General features: G+C 41.7%; 2 long non-coding RNA genes across 2 annotated transcripts in view; one reads left to right on the plus strand and one right to left on the minus strand.

Annotated features, from left to right (window-relative positions):
- The window catches only part of LOC143788158 (uncharacterized), a 57590-nt gene extending 46355 nt beyond the window's left edge, over positions 1-11235 (plus strand). The window contains exon 3 of the long non-coding RNA XR_013218569.1: positions 10822-11235. This is a non-coding gene — a long non-coding RNA (uncharacterized LOC143788158). The remainder of the gene's footprint in view (positions 1-10821) is intronic.
- Positions 5850-13027, minus strand: part of LOC143788159 (uncharacterized) — a 29142-nt gene continuing 21964 nt past the window's right edge. The window contains exon 3 of the long non-coding RNA XR_013218570.1: positions 5850-5985. This is a non-coding gene — a long non-coding RNA (uncharacterized LOC143788159). The remainder of the gene's footprint in view (positions 5986-13027) is intronic.

Below are 13027 nucleotides of genomic sequence, written 5' to 3' on the forward strand. Positions count from 1 at the left end.
TACTCAGGACAAATTTCACAACATTTTTTGGGGTCCAATTTCTTCTCTTACCCTTGGGAAAATAAAAAATTAGGGGCGAAAAGATCATTTTTGTGAAAAAATATGATTTTTTATTTTTACGGCTCTGCATTATAAACTTCTGTGAAGCACTTGGTGGGTCAAAGTGCTCACCACACATCTAGATAAGTTCCTTAGGGGGTCTACTTTCCAAAATGATGTCACTTGTAGGGAGTTTCAATGTTTAGGCACATCAGGGGCTCTCCAAACGCAACATGGCGTCCCATCTCAATTCCAGTCAATTTTGCATTGAAAAGTCAAATGGCGCTCCTTCCCTTCCAAGCTCTGCCATGCGCCCAAACAATGGTTTACACCCACATATGGGGTATCAGCGTACTCAGGACAAATTTCACAACATTTTTTGGGGTCCAATTTCTTCTCTTACCCTTGGGAAAATAAAAAATTGGGGGCGAAAAGATCATTTTTGTGAAAAAATATGATTTTTTATTTTTACGGCTCTGCATTATAAACTTCTGTGAAGCACTTGGTGGGTCAAAGTGCTCACCACACATCTAGATAAGTTCCTTAGGGGGTCTACTTTCCAAAATGATGTCACTTGTAGGGAGTTTCAATGTTTAGGCACATCAGGGGCTCTCCAAACGCAACATGGCGTCCCATCTCAATTCCAGTCAATTTTGCATTGAAAAGTCAAATGGCGCTCCTTCCCTTCCAAGCTCTGCCATGCGCCCAAACAATGGTTTACACCCACATATTGGGTATCAGCGTACTCAGGACAAATTTCACAACATTTTTTGGGGTCCAATTTCTTCTCTTACCCTTGGGAAAATAAAAAATTGGGGGCGAAAAGATCATTTTTGTGAAAAAATATGATTTTTTATTTTTACGGCTCTGCATTATAAACTTCTGTGAAGCACTTAGTGGGTCAAAGTGCTCACCACACATCTAGATAAGTTCCTTAGGGGGTCTACTTTCCAAAATGGTGTCACTTGTAGGGGGTTTCAATGTTTAGGCACATCAGGGGCTCTCCAAACGCAACATGGCGTCCCATCTCAATTCCAGTCAATTTTGCATTGAAAAGTCAAATGGCGCTCCTTTCCTTCCGAGCTCTGCCATGCGCCCAAACAGTGGTTTACCCCCACATATGGGGTATCAGCGTACTCAGGACAAATTGTACAACAACTTTGGGGGTCCATTTTCTCCTGTTACCCTTGGTAAAATAAAACAAATTGGAGCTGAAATAAATTTTGTGTGAAAAAAAGTTAAATGTTCATTTTTATTTAAACATTACAAAAATTCCTGTGAAACACCTGAAGGGTTAATAAACTTCTTGAATGTGGTTTTGAGCACCTTGAGGGGTGCAGTTTTTAGAATGGTGTCACACTTGGGTATTTTCTATCATATAGACCCCTCAAAATGACTTCAAATGAGATGTGGTCCCTAAAAAAAAATGGTGTTGTAAAAATGAGAAATTGCTGGTCAACTTTTAACCCTTATAACTCCGTCACAAAAAAAAAATTTGGTTCCAAAATTGTACTGATGTAAAGTAGACATGTGGGAAATGTTACTTATTAAGTATTTTGTGTGACATATGTCTGTGATTTAAGGGCATAAAAATTCAAAGTTGGAAAATTGCGAAATTTTCAAAATTTTCGCCAAATTTCCATTTTTTTTCACAAATAAACGCAAGTTATATCGAATAGATTTTACCACTAACATGAAGTACAATATATCACGAGAAAACAATGTCAGAATCGCCAAGATCCGTCAAAGCGTTCCAGAGTTATAGCCTCATAAAGGGACAGTGGTCAGAATTGTAAAAATTGGCCCGGTCATTAACGTGCAAACCACCCTCGGGGCTTAAGGGGTTAAGGTTGAAGGAAGACTTTAAGCCCATCTTGTTCAACCCATAGCCTAACCTAACATGCCCTAATATGTTGATCCAGAGGAAGGCAAAAAAACCCATGTGGCAAAGAGTAAGCTCCACATTGGGGAAAAAAATTCCTTCCCGACCCCACATACGGCAATCAGACTAGTTCCCTGGATCAACGCCTTATCAAGGAATCTAGTGTATATACCCTGTAACATTATACTTTTCAAGAAAGGCATCCAGTCCCCTCTTAAATTTTAGTAATGAATCACTCATTACAACATCAATGATAGAACATTTTTAATTGAGGCTTTTTAGAAAGTTGGAAGAAAATTCTTCTTGCAGGTTTACATAGCCTAAAAGTTACCTGATAAAATCAAGGAGGTAACAGTTGACCTGATGAAATCTGAAACAACAATTACTATCCATATCCTCCAGAATGTGGGTCCATGTGATCCATTTCAGGCACACAGACCCCGATAATAACACCCACATAGGATGAATGCTCTCAGTTTAGGAGTGTTAAAAGCAATTAGCGCCTCTTAATGGAAGGTTCGAGGCGCTGTGATCTATCGCATTAGAATTAATCCGGATTGTTTAAGGTAGGAGAGAATCTCGCTCTGCAGCTGTGACAAAGCACCAGTGGCTCAGTATCATGGGGGATTTAATGCTGAGCCCACGCAGAACGTGTTCTAGTCTGATGTCACCTGACAAGCAAATCACACAAGGAAATAAGAAGATCTCATGTCTGAGATAGAGCGTCTCTCCCCAGCGTCTCGCCACTCACCGCCTGGTGACACAATCTTCTTCAAGATAAATGTGATTTAGGAATACTTTCTTTTTTATATATATATATTCTGCCATCCTAATCTGAGGATAAAAAAATGCCTCTTATAAGAGGATCCAGAAAAAGTCTCTTCTGAGGGAGAATCTGCAAAACTAAGATAAACATATATATTCCGCAGCATTAGGGGGAACATTGCTTTGTCCATTTGGCAGCACAGAGAAAAATGGACTTTGAGTCCGGGAGAAAAGCTGCTGTGACTTTTAAAGTTGTCACTTAAAGCTAAAAAGATGTGAGAGAAATGGCAGTGTGAGATCTGACCATGTCACGGCGTCCCAGGAGGATGTTCCTTCAGATCCAAGTCTTCCGACAGGTCTGCATCCGCATAGATTCTGCTTATTTTGTCATATTTATTCTGAGTTATATCAGTATGAACATAGACTCATTCTCACACCTTAAAGGAAACCTCAAAAATCCCCTGAGCCTCCCAAAATGACAACTCCCTAGAGACAGTGCCATATTCCAGCATTGATAATATCCCATTGATGTTCCCAAAAGGTTGGGGTCTGTGGTCAAAATCAACATAAGTCATCAGGGTTATGGACCGTATGGTAATTACCTTCTTCCATTTATCTGATGGCCCTTAGCTCCAACACAGGCCGGTCACAGGGCATTATAATCATGGGTCCCGGGCATTAATCATGTGCTCCTCATTACTCTACATCAATATGGCAGTGCCCGAATTCTTGCCCATCCGCAATTTGCTTCCTTTCCGAATGCCCATGAAGATTTCGAGAGGCCACTTCCAATGGAGAAGCTGTCTTCTAACCAGCACCAAAGTATTACCCAGAGAAGAATCAACACCTTCGAAAGGTGGCGCTGGAGAAGGATGTTCTCAATACCATGGATGTCAAGAAGAACGCACAACTCAATCTTGGATCAAATCAAGCCAGACATGTCACTGGAAACAAGGCTCACTAAGTTCCGACATCATACACAGAGAACAATCACTGGAGAAGGACATCATGGTCAGAAGAATAGAAGGAACAAGACCTGCAGGACCTTGCAAGAAGAAGACCTGAAGCCCAATTGCTGGATACAATCAAGGTAACGGTGGAGAAGACCCTGGTGGACCTGTCTAGGCTGCACAAGATCGATCTTCCTACAGATCATTCATCCATCAAGTCGCCATGGCTCGAGATTGAGCCGAAGGCCACTAAAGAAATAAAAGTGTTTGGGCACCCAGGAACATCAATTATGACCAAAGGGGCATTATTATAACATCTGAGGCTGGGCTGTTTCTGGTGGTAGTGCCACCCAACCAAGTGGTAGAGAGCAGTTACCACATGCCACGTGACAGTATTTTCTACACCCTTCTAGGTAAATTCTGTGTCAGGAGAGGGGTGCTCCCTCATTCATGATCCTCATCTATTAGTAGAAGCTAAAAGAGACCTCACATGATCTTTAACCCCAAAGGACCCAACACATTCATGCATTATACTAAGAGACTATTGATTTCAACAATAACAGTGTGATACTTTATTTCACCAGTGGTGGCGCTGCAGGAAAGTCGATCCTTTCTCATTTTGCAAAAGATTGCCGCATATTTGAGTAACACGATCTCTTCTGTGATCAGCTAACTTTACATATCAATTTTAAAGGAAATAAAGCTTAATTACTTCTGCCTAAAAAGAAGTTTTACAACTTTCTAAATCACTTTGCTTGCTACCAGAATGAGAACACTTCTTTATAGTCAAAGACAGTAAAAAAATAGTGCAACCTTCAGCTGAAAAGTCGATACATCGTATCCAGTCCAGACAATGCCTTGTGACTCCAGACTGATACATTGTAGCAAACTTCCAGAGAGATTTTGTGCAGTTACTGATGTGTTCAGCTGATAGAGCAGCATCTGGTCTGGATACAACTGTATCAAACCCTCAGCTGTGAGCAGGACTATTTATTACTGCTGTAAACAAGTGGCTAATTAATGGTAGGGAACTAAAACATAAAGGTCCCGATTCCTCATCTTCATTTTTGAGTCTTTTTTTTCTTTTTCTTTCTTTTTGTGCTGGCGGATATTCATCAAATTCATCAAAATGGTACAAATTGGCACAAATTCAAGATGCTTTTTTCCTTCCTTTTTGCTTTATTTGCAGCTATTTTGATTAAAATTTTGCTCAACCCTTTAAAATGTTTCATGTTATTCTTCAACTGGGTGAAATAAATAAATAAATTAGACAGATTTTGTTCTCCATTGGGGAAGTCGAGCACAATGGCGAAACAATGTTGCGACATTTCAAAATATTTCAATAAATTTGTCTATCTGGATAATGAAAACCACAACTGCATTTTCAAAACATAAACATTAAAAAATATTTTTAAAAAAACACATAAAAATGGCATAAAAGCCATAATGAATTTGGTAGAAAATTTAAAATAACTAAAACCAAACTTTCAGGTCCTCCTAATTCATCACTGTCTTTGCTACTTTCTTCTGGAGTAAAAATAGATGTTATACTGACTTCTATGTTTGCTCCTCATTCCCTATTTACTGTAACTTCTGCCTTTTTAGGTTACCTTTACTTGGTTTACTTTTTATTGGTTGTCGATATGGAAGTGGTTTTGGTTATTTGGATATTTTAGCTTAACTTTATCATTTGTGGCTTTTTAAAATAAAAAAACAAACATTTTGGACAATTGGTCTCCAGTATCCTAGCGGAGAAGAAAATCTGTCCAGTTTTATTTTTGCACAGTCCAAGACTATCGTGGAACATTTAAAAGGATCATGACATTTTGAATAAAGCAAGCGCCATTATGAATGATTTAGCACAAAAAATGCCATTGAACCACAAGACCAAAAAGATAAGTCACATCTTTTTTTTTTGGACTGGCTCACCAGGTAGTGTTTGGTTCCTTTGCTGTATGTGATAGTAGCGGCTGCTCAGGCTCCAGCCAGTTATACTCAGCACCAGGGACAGCGGCCTCTTCACCTCCAGCAGCCAGATGTCACATTCTGTTTCTTTGCTTAATGTCATTAGAGTCATTTGTGAGAATGTAGCACTGCAGCTGATTTGGCTTTAAACGCTTTATCAATAAAAATTATTATTCAGAGACAACATTACTTCTCCATGGATCTAAGAAAGAAAGAAAGAAAGAAAGAAAAAGACAGAAACGGCCGCACACGTGCTTATTCTATCTTTAATAGAAAATATGTCATAGGCAAAAAATTCCAGATGGTGAAAATTATGTATTTTTTTTCTCTTATTCTGATGACGACTTGGCAGGATGACTGTCTCCGATGTGTGTAGGATCACAGCTGAAAGCAGCAGAAGTAACATATGAGCATTACAATCATCAGATTCTGTTCATGTATAAACAAATTCAATGCAGCCATCCTGCTTCTTGGAAAGATGAAAATCATTATGGCAGCCATATTGTTTGACATCATGTTTTATGAGATGCTTATCTTCCTCCGATCCTGAATTATTGCATGTATTATACTCCAGAGCTGAACTCACTATTCTGCTGGTGCAGTCACTGTGTACATACATTACATTACTGATCCTGAGTTACATCCTGTATTATACTCCAGAGCTGCACTCACTATTCTGCTGGTGCAGTCACTGTGTGTATACATTACATTACTGATCCTGAGTTACCTCCTGTATTATACACCAGAGCTGCACTCACTATTCTGCTGGTGCAGTCACTGTGTACATACATTACATTGCTGATCCTGAGTTACATCCTGTATTATACCCCAGAGCTGCACTCACTATTCTGCTGGTGCAGTCACTGTGTACATACATTACTGATCCTGAGTTACATCCTGTATTATACTCCAGAGCTGCACTCACTATTCTGCTGGTGCAGTCACTGTGTACATACATTACTGATCCAGAGTTACATCCTGTATTATACCACAGAGCTGCACTCACTATTCTGCTGGTGCAGTCACTGTATACATACATTACATTATTGATCCTGAGTTATATCCTGTAATATTCTACAGAGCTGCACTCGCTATTCTGCTGGTGCAGTCACTGTGTACATACATTACATTCCTGATCCTGAGTTACATCCTATGTTATACTCCAGAGCTGCACTCACTATTCTGCTGGTGCAGTCACTGTGCACATACTTTACATTACTGATACTGAGTTACATCCTGTATTATACTGCAGAGCTGCACTCACTATTCTGCTGGTGCAGTCACTGTGTACATACATTACTTTCCTGATCCTGAGTTATATCCTGTAATAAACTCTAGAGCTGCACTTCCTATTCTGCTGGTGCAGTCACTGTGTACATACATTACATTACTGATCCTGAGTTACATCCAGTATTATCCTCCAGAGCTGCACTCACTATTCCGCTGGTGCAGTCACCGTGTGCAAACATTACATTACTGATCCTGAGTTACACCCTGTATTATACTCCAGAGCTGCACTCACTATTCTGCTGGTGCAGTCACTGTGTACATACATTACATTACTGATCCTGAGTTACACCCTGTATTATACTCCAGAGCTGCACTCACTATTCTGCTGGTGCAGTCACTGTGTACAAACATTACATTACTGATCCTGAGTTACATCCTGTATTATACTCCAGAGCTGCACTTACTATTCTGCTGGTGCAATCACCGTGTACATACATAACATTACTGATCCTGAGTTACATCCTGTATTATATTCCAGAGCTGCACTCAGTATTCTGCTGGTGCAGTCACTGTGCACATACATTACATTACTGATCCTGAGTTACATCCTGTATTATACCCCAGAGCTGCACTCACTATTCTGCTGGTGCAGTCACTGTGTACATACATTACATTACTGATCATGCGTTACATCCTGTATTATACTCCAGAGCTGCACTCACTATTCTGCTGGTGCAGTCACTGTGAACATACATTACACTACTGATCCTGAGTTACATCCTGTATTATACTCCAGAGCTGCACTTACTATTCTGCTGCTGCAGTCACAGTGTACATACATAACATTACTGATCCTGAGTTACATCCTGTGTTATACCCCAGAGCTGCGCTCACTATTCTGCTGGTGCAGTCACTGTGTACATTACATTACATTACATTACTGATCCTGAGTTACCTCCTGTATTATACTCCAGAGCTGCACTCACTATTCTGCTGGTGCAGTCACTGTGCACATACATTACATTACTGATCCTGAGTTACATCCTGTATTATACTCCAGAGCTGCACTCACTATTCTTCTGGTGCAGTCACTGTGTACATACATTACATTACTGATCCTGAGTTACATCCTGTGTTATACCCCAGAGCTGTACTCACTATTCTGCTGGTGCAGTCACTGTGTACATACATTACATTACTGATCCTGAGCTACATCCTGTATTATACTCCAGAGCTGCACTCACTATTCTGCTGGTGCAGTCACTGTGTACATACATTACATTACTTATCCTGAGTTATATCCTGTATTATACTGCAGAGCTGCACTCACTATTCTGCTGGTGCAGTCACTGTGTACATACATTACATTACTGATCCTGAGTTACCTCCTGTATTATACTCCAGAGCTGCACTCACTATTCTGCTGGTGCAGTCACTGTGTACATACATTACTGATCCTGAGTTACATCCTGTATTATACTCCAGAGCTGCACTCACTATTCTGCTGGTGCAGTCACTGTGTACATACATTACATTACTCATCCTGAGTTACATCCTGTATTATATTCCAGAGCTGCACTCACTATTCTGCTGGTGAGGTCACTGTGTACATACATTACTCCAGAGCTGCACTCACTATTCTGCTGGTGCAGTCACTGTGTACATACATTACATTACTCATCCTGAGTTACATCCTGTATTATATTCCAGAGCTGCACTCACTATTCTGCTGGTGCACTCACTGTGTACATACATTACTCCAGAGCTGCACTCACTATTCTGCTGGTGCAGTCACTGTGTACATACATTACATTACTGATCCTGAGTTACATCCTGTATTATACTCCAGAGCTGCACTCACTATTCTGCTGGTGAGGTCACTGTGTACATACATTACATTACTGATCCTGTACTGATACATTATATGATATACATAGTACAGTACACTCACTGAACCAGCAAGGAATGTTGGGAGATTTTAGCTCTGAATTCTGTAAAGTTGTAAATGCAGCTCTGCAATAGAATATATGATTTTTGGCAGGTTCAGTAAACTCCACTAGTCAAAAAAAGAAAAAAGCTGGTGAAAGACTTCTCAACCCCTAGACCACCATCGTTGTCCTCCAGGAGTGAAGTAATAATCTGATGAAAGTGGCTACTAGCCTTCTGGGGAATTATTATTTATATAGCACCATTGATTCCATGGTGCTGTACATGAGGAGGGGTTACATACAAATTACAGATATCACTTACAGTAAACTAACAATGACGGACTGATACAGAGGGGCGAGGACCCTGCCCTTGCGGGCTTACATTCTACAGGATGGTGGGGAAGGAGACAGTAGGTCGGGGGTTGCAGGAGCTCCGGTGCTGGAGAGGCGGTAACTTCGGTAGTGGTGAGGAGGCAGCGGGGTCAGTGCAGGCTGTAGGCTTTCCTGAACAGGTGGGTTTTCAGGTTCCGTCTGAAGGATCCGAATGTGGTGGATAACCGGACGTGTTGGGGCAGAGAATTCCAGAGGATGGGGGATATTCGGAGAAGTCTTGGAGGCGGTTGGGTGAGGAACTAATAAGTGTGGAGGAGAGAAGGAGGTCTTGGGAGGACCGGAGATTACGGGAGGGAAGATATCAGATTATATTGGAAATATACGGAGGAATGTTATGGATGGCTTTGTAGGTCAGTGTTAGTAGCTTGAACTGGATGCGCTGGGGAATTGGGAGCCAGTGAGGAGATTTGCAGAGGGGGGAAGAGGGGGAGTAGCGAGGAGGGAGATGAACTAGTTAAGCAGCAGAGTTACGGACGGACTGGAGGGGTGCAAGAGTGTTAGCAGCGAGGCCACAGAGGAGGATGTTGCAGTAGTCGAGGCGGGAGATGATGAGGGCATGCACAAGGTTTTAGGGATTTCCTGAAGTCTTGATGCCAGGATGGAGCCAGAACTCCTCGGTCGGGTGCAGCATATTGGGGCACATAGTGCATAAATTACACTTCAGGCATAAGGACAATTGTAGGGTCAGTGAGAGAATTAGAAACGGAAGTGATAAGTGCCCCCCAAATACATTCTGCTATCCCAAATGAATTGCATCACTGCGATAGAGTCTGATAAGGGTCCAGATCATTATCAATCTGCTCCTGGGGGTAAAACATTATCCTAAAGAACACAGAACTCTCTCCAATCCCAATGACCAGATCCCGATAGGTCCAGGGGTTGGGGAAATGGACGGAAGAGGGTCCCTGTGCAAGAACAATGTAAGGCCGTGTGCAGTCCAACAGCTCATGAGAAGCCCCCCTGTATGTGTCTGTGACAGAAGCTGATTGCTGCTCTGGAGGAGGCATCAGACCCCTTTCCTCTCTGGCCCCTGTGTGGATGCACTGAACATGTCCCTTCCTTGGCCATTTTTGGACCCTCAGTGTTACTGAGAGTCAGTGAGGGTCCCATGTGTTGGGAAACATCCATCTCTCCTGCAGATCATCACAGATTTCCTGCAGAGCGTTGCATCGTACACATCCATGGGACTCTCATCTGAATATTGCATCCCCTCCCCCCAAACATCTAGAAATATCTGGGCCTCCCCAGTCTGCGGCCTCTCGCTGTGGATGGGTCTCCCGCAATGCAGACTGACAGCTTGATTTATATCCTATAAAAACAGAAGTACAATCCGCCCAAACTGTACAAAGCTGCAAACTGATTTTCTCCAGAAACCGTCATCACATTGCAAAAAGCTTCTGAGGAAAGGTTCCTCTTCCTGCACAAGCACCGAGGACAGCCATGCATATCTGCCAGGATGGCTTTTAATGTACACTAAGCAGCTGATTTGCTATGGTGGCAGGGTGGCGGGGCTAGTTCACTGCTGGTTGGGACATTTTGGCTGCTGTAAAGGATACGTTCTACGTCGAAAACTCTAAATCCAGCTGTTTGTGCTTTATCTCTTTTTTTTATGTGCTTAAAATCATTTTGCTTTCAAAGTCTATAAATCTTGTGTTCCTGTAACTCAAAGGTTCTCCAGTCTGACAGATCCAAATCTCCCACTGAACAGAAGCTCTGCTGCAACAATGTAACAAGTGTGGGACAACAGCGCCATCTACTGCTCACATCCAGAGACTGCACAGTGAACCCAACACTCCATTCCTGCAAGCCGTCAGTGATGATCGCTATTTATTTAGTTCAATTTTCAGCTTTTTCTCAGTTTTTTTTTTTTCCCTGAAATGATTTTCTCGAAAATTATTTTGTCAGGCATTGTGACACTTTCAGTTGATTTGTGTTCTTTTAGCGCTTGAAATACAATGTTCCCACTTAGTCGCGTTAGATCTTGATAATTAACAGCTCCACTGGTTTGACTTGTTTCTGACTTTGCAGACAATTAGGCCATTAAATATTTCATTTGGGGCTATAATGACGGCACAGTGTTGGTTTAGGCTGTAAACAGAGAACATCGGCAGGCGGATATTAAACTTATTAGGATATTACAGTAATTGCCGAGTGCTCTCATTATTCTGCCGGATTTTACAGGTTTTAAAATCATCTTTTTCATCTTTTATGATCACGTCCATCAAGGAAGATAAATAGGGAAGACCTTCACTGAGCTGCAGAATTAAAGAGCTGCAATGTCCTCCCTATAGAGAAACAGTGCCACCCACATGGTTGTGGCCATCACTGGTACTGCAATTCAGTCCCACTCAAGCAACAGGCTCAGCCACCTGTACGGACAAGACAAAAGTAAAGGAGGCGAGCCTTAAACGAGATGCAGCTGCCTATTCAATCTGCAGATCATTGGGGGTCCCAAAGGGCAGATACTCCTCAATGAAATGTTCCTAACTTATCCCATTGATCGGCTACCAATTAGAGATGGGTTAATCTCCCAACATTTGTGTCACGCAGATTCGAATGATTTGGTCAGAATAAAATCAGGATGAATTGAAAGTGCCCAAATTGCCATGAAAAATAGTTTCTTATGTTCCCGGGGGTCTCCAGTCCCCAAAACATACTAAATTGTCCCGCTGCGCTCGCATTGATGCCAGAAAGGTAAAGTGAGTTCACTGGCTGTGAACTCTCAGGACACGTCTGATGGCACCATGAGCAGGAGAACATTCTCATGCTCACGGCGCCCTCAAACAGGAATTCACAGGGAGACACTAAGCATACGGTCCTCAGTTCCTCTGCTGGATGACAGGCTGTATGGTCGCATCATGCAACCATGCAGCCTGCCATCTAGATGTAGATGGTTGGACAAATGGATTATCACCTCTGCGAAAAGGTGACAAATATTGTTGTTTGTTTTTTTAACTCTTTTGCAGATGACGAGGGCATCGGGGGAATAGGTTATGGTTTAATTAAGATGTACTAAAGGAGTCTGTCTCATTCTTTCAATTAAAGGTCTTTATTCTGGGTGTCTGTGTTTTCATACAATGTGACTATGGGTTAATAATTGGGGCGTCTTATTGACGCCTCTCCATTACTAACCTCGGGGCTTGATGTCACCTGACAATACAAAGGTGACATTAACCCCTCCAACTATCACTCCACTTGCCACCGCTACAGGGCAAGTGGGAAGAGCAAGGCTAAGTGCCAGAATTGGCGCATCTTAGAGATACGCCTTTTCTGGGGCGGCTGAGCCTGATGTTTTTATCCTGGGGTCAGAATCCAAGGCCCCTTCCTAGGCTATTAATATCAGCCCACAGCTGTCTGCATAGCCTTTGCTGGTTATTAAATATAGGGGAACCCTACCTCATTTTTTTAGGGTCCCCCATTTTAATAGCCAGTTAAGGCTAAGTATACAGCTGTGAGCTGATATTAATAGCCTGGGAAACTCTATGGGTATTACCCCATTCTCAGGCTATAAACATTGGTACCCAGCTGTGAGCTTTACTTCTGCTGGTTAAGAAAATTACGAGGGAGCCCACGCCATCTTTTCAGAAAAAAAATCTTTTATTCATTAAATATATGTACAGTAAGCTGCACACACTGTACTAATTGTATTTGGCACAGACATCTACATCTCTATACATCTATATCTACCTATTCTATTTGTATTTACTGTATTTAATCATTCTCTTCCATCCTGTCGGCTCCTGCTGTGATTTTACAGAACCCGACAGATGAATTACCGGCTTTTCTTCTATCTATGTAATATATATACATATATGTGTGTGTCACTGACATATACTTTATATATACAGTATATATCTATGTATTCTATGTGTATA

This window comes from Ranitomeya variabilis, chromosome 8, assembly GCF_051348905.1.
Source record: "Ranitomeya variabilis isolate aRanVar5 chromosome 8, aRanVar5.hap1, whole genome shotgun sequence".
In the NCBI taxonomy this organism is placed as follows: domain Eukaryota; kingdom Metazoa; phylum Chordata; class Amphibia; order Anura; family Dendrobatidae; genus Ranitomeya; species Ranitomeya variabilis.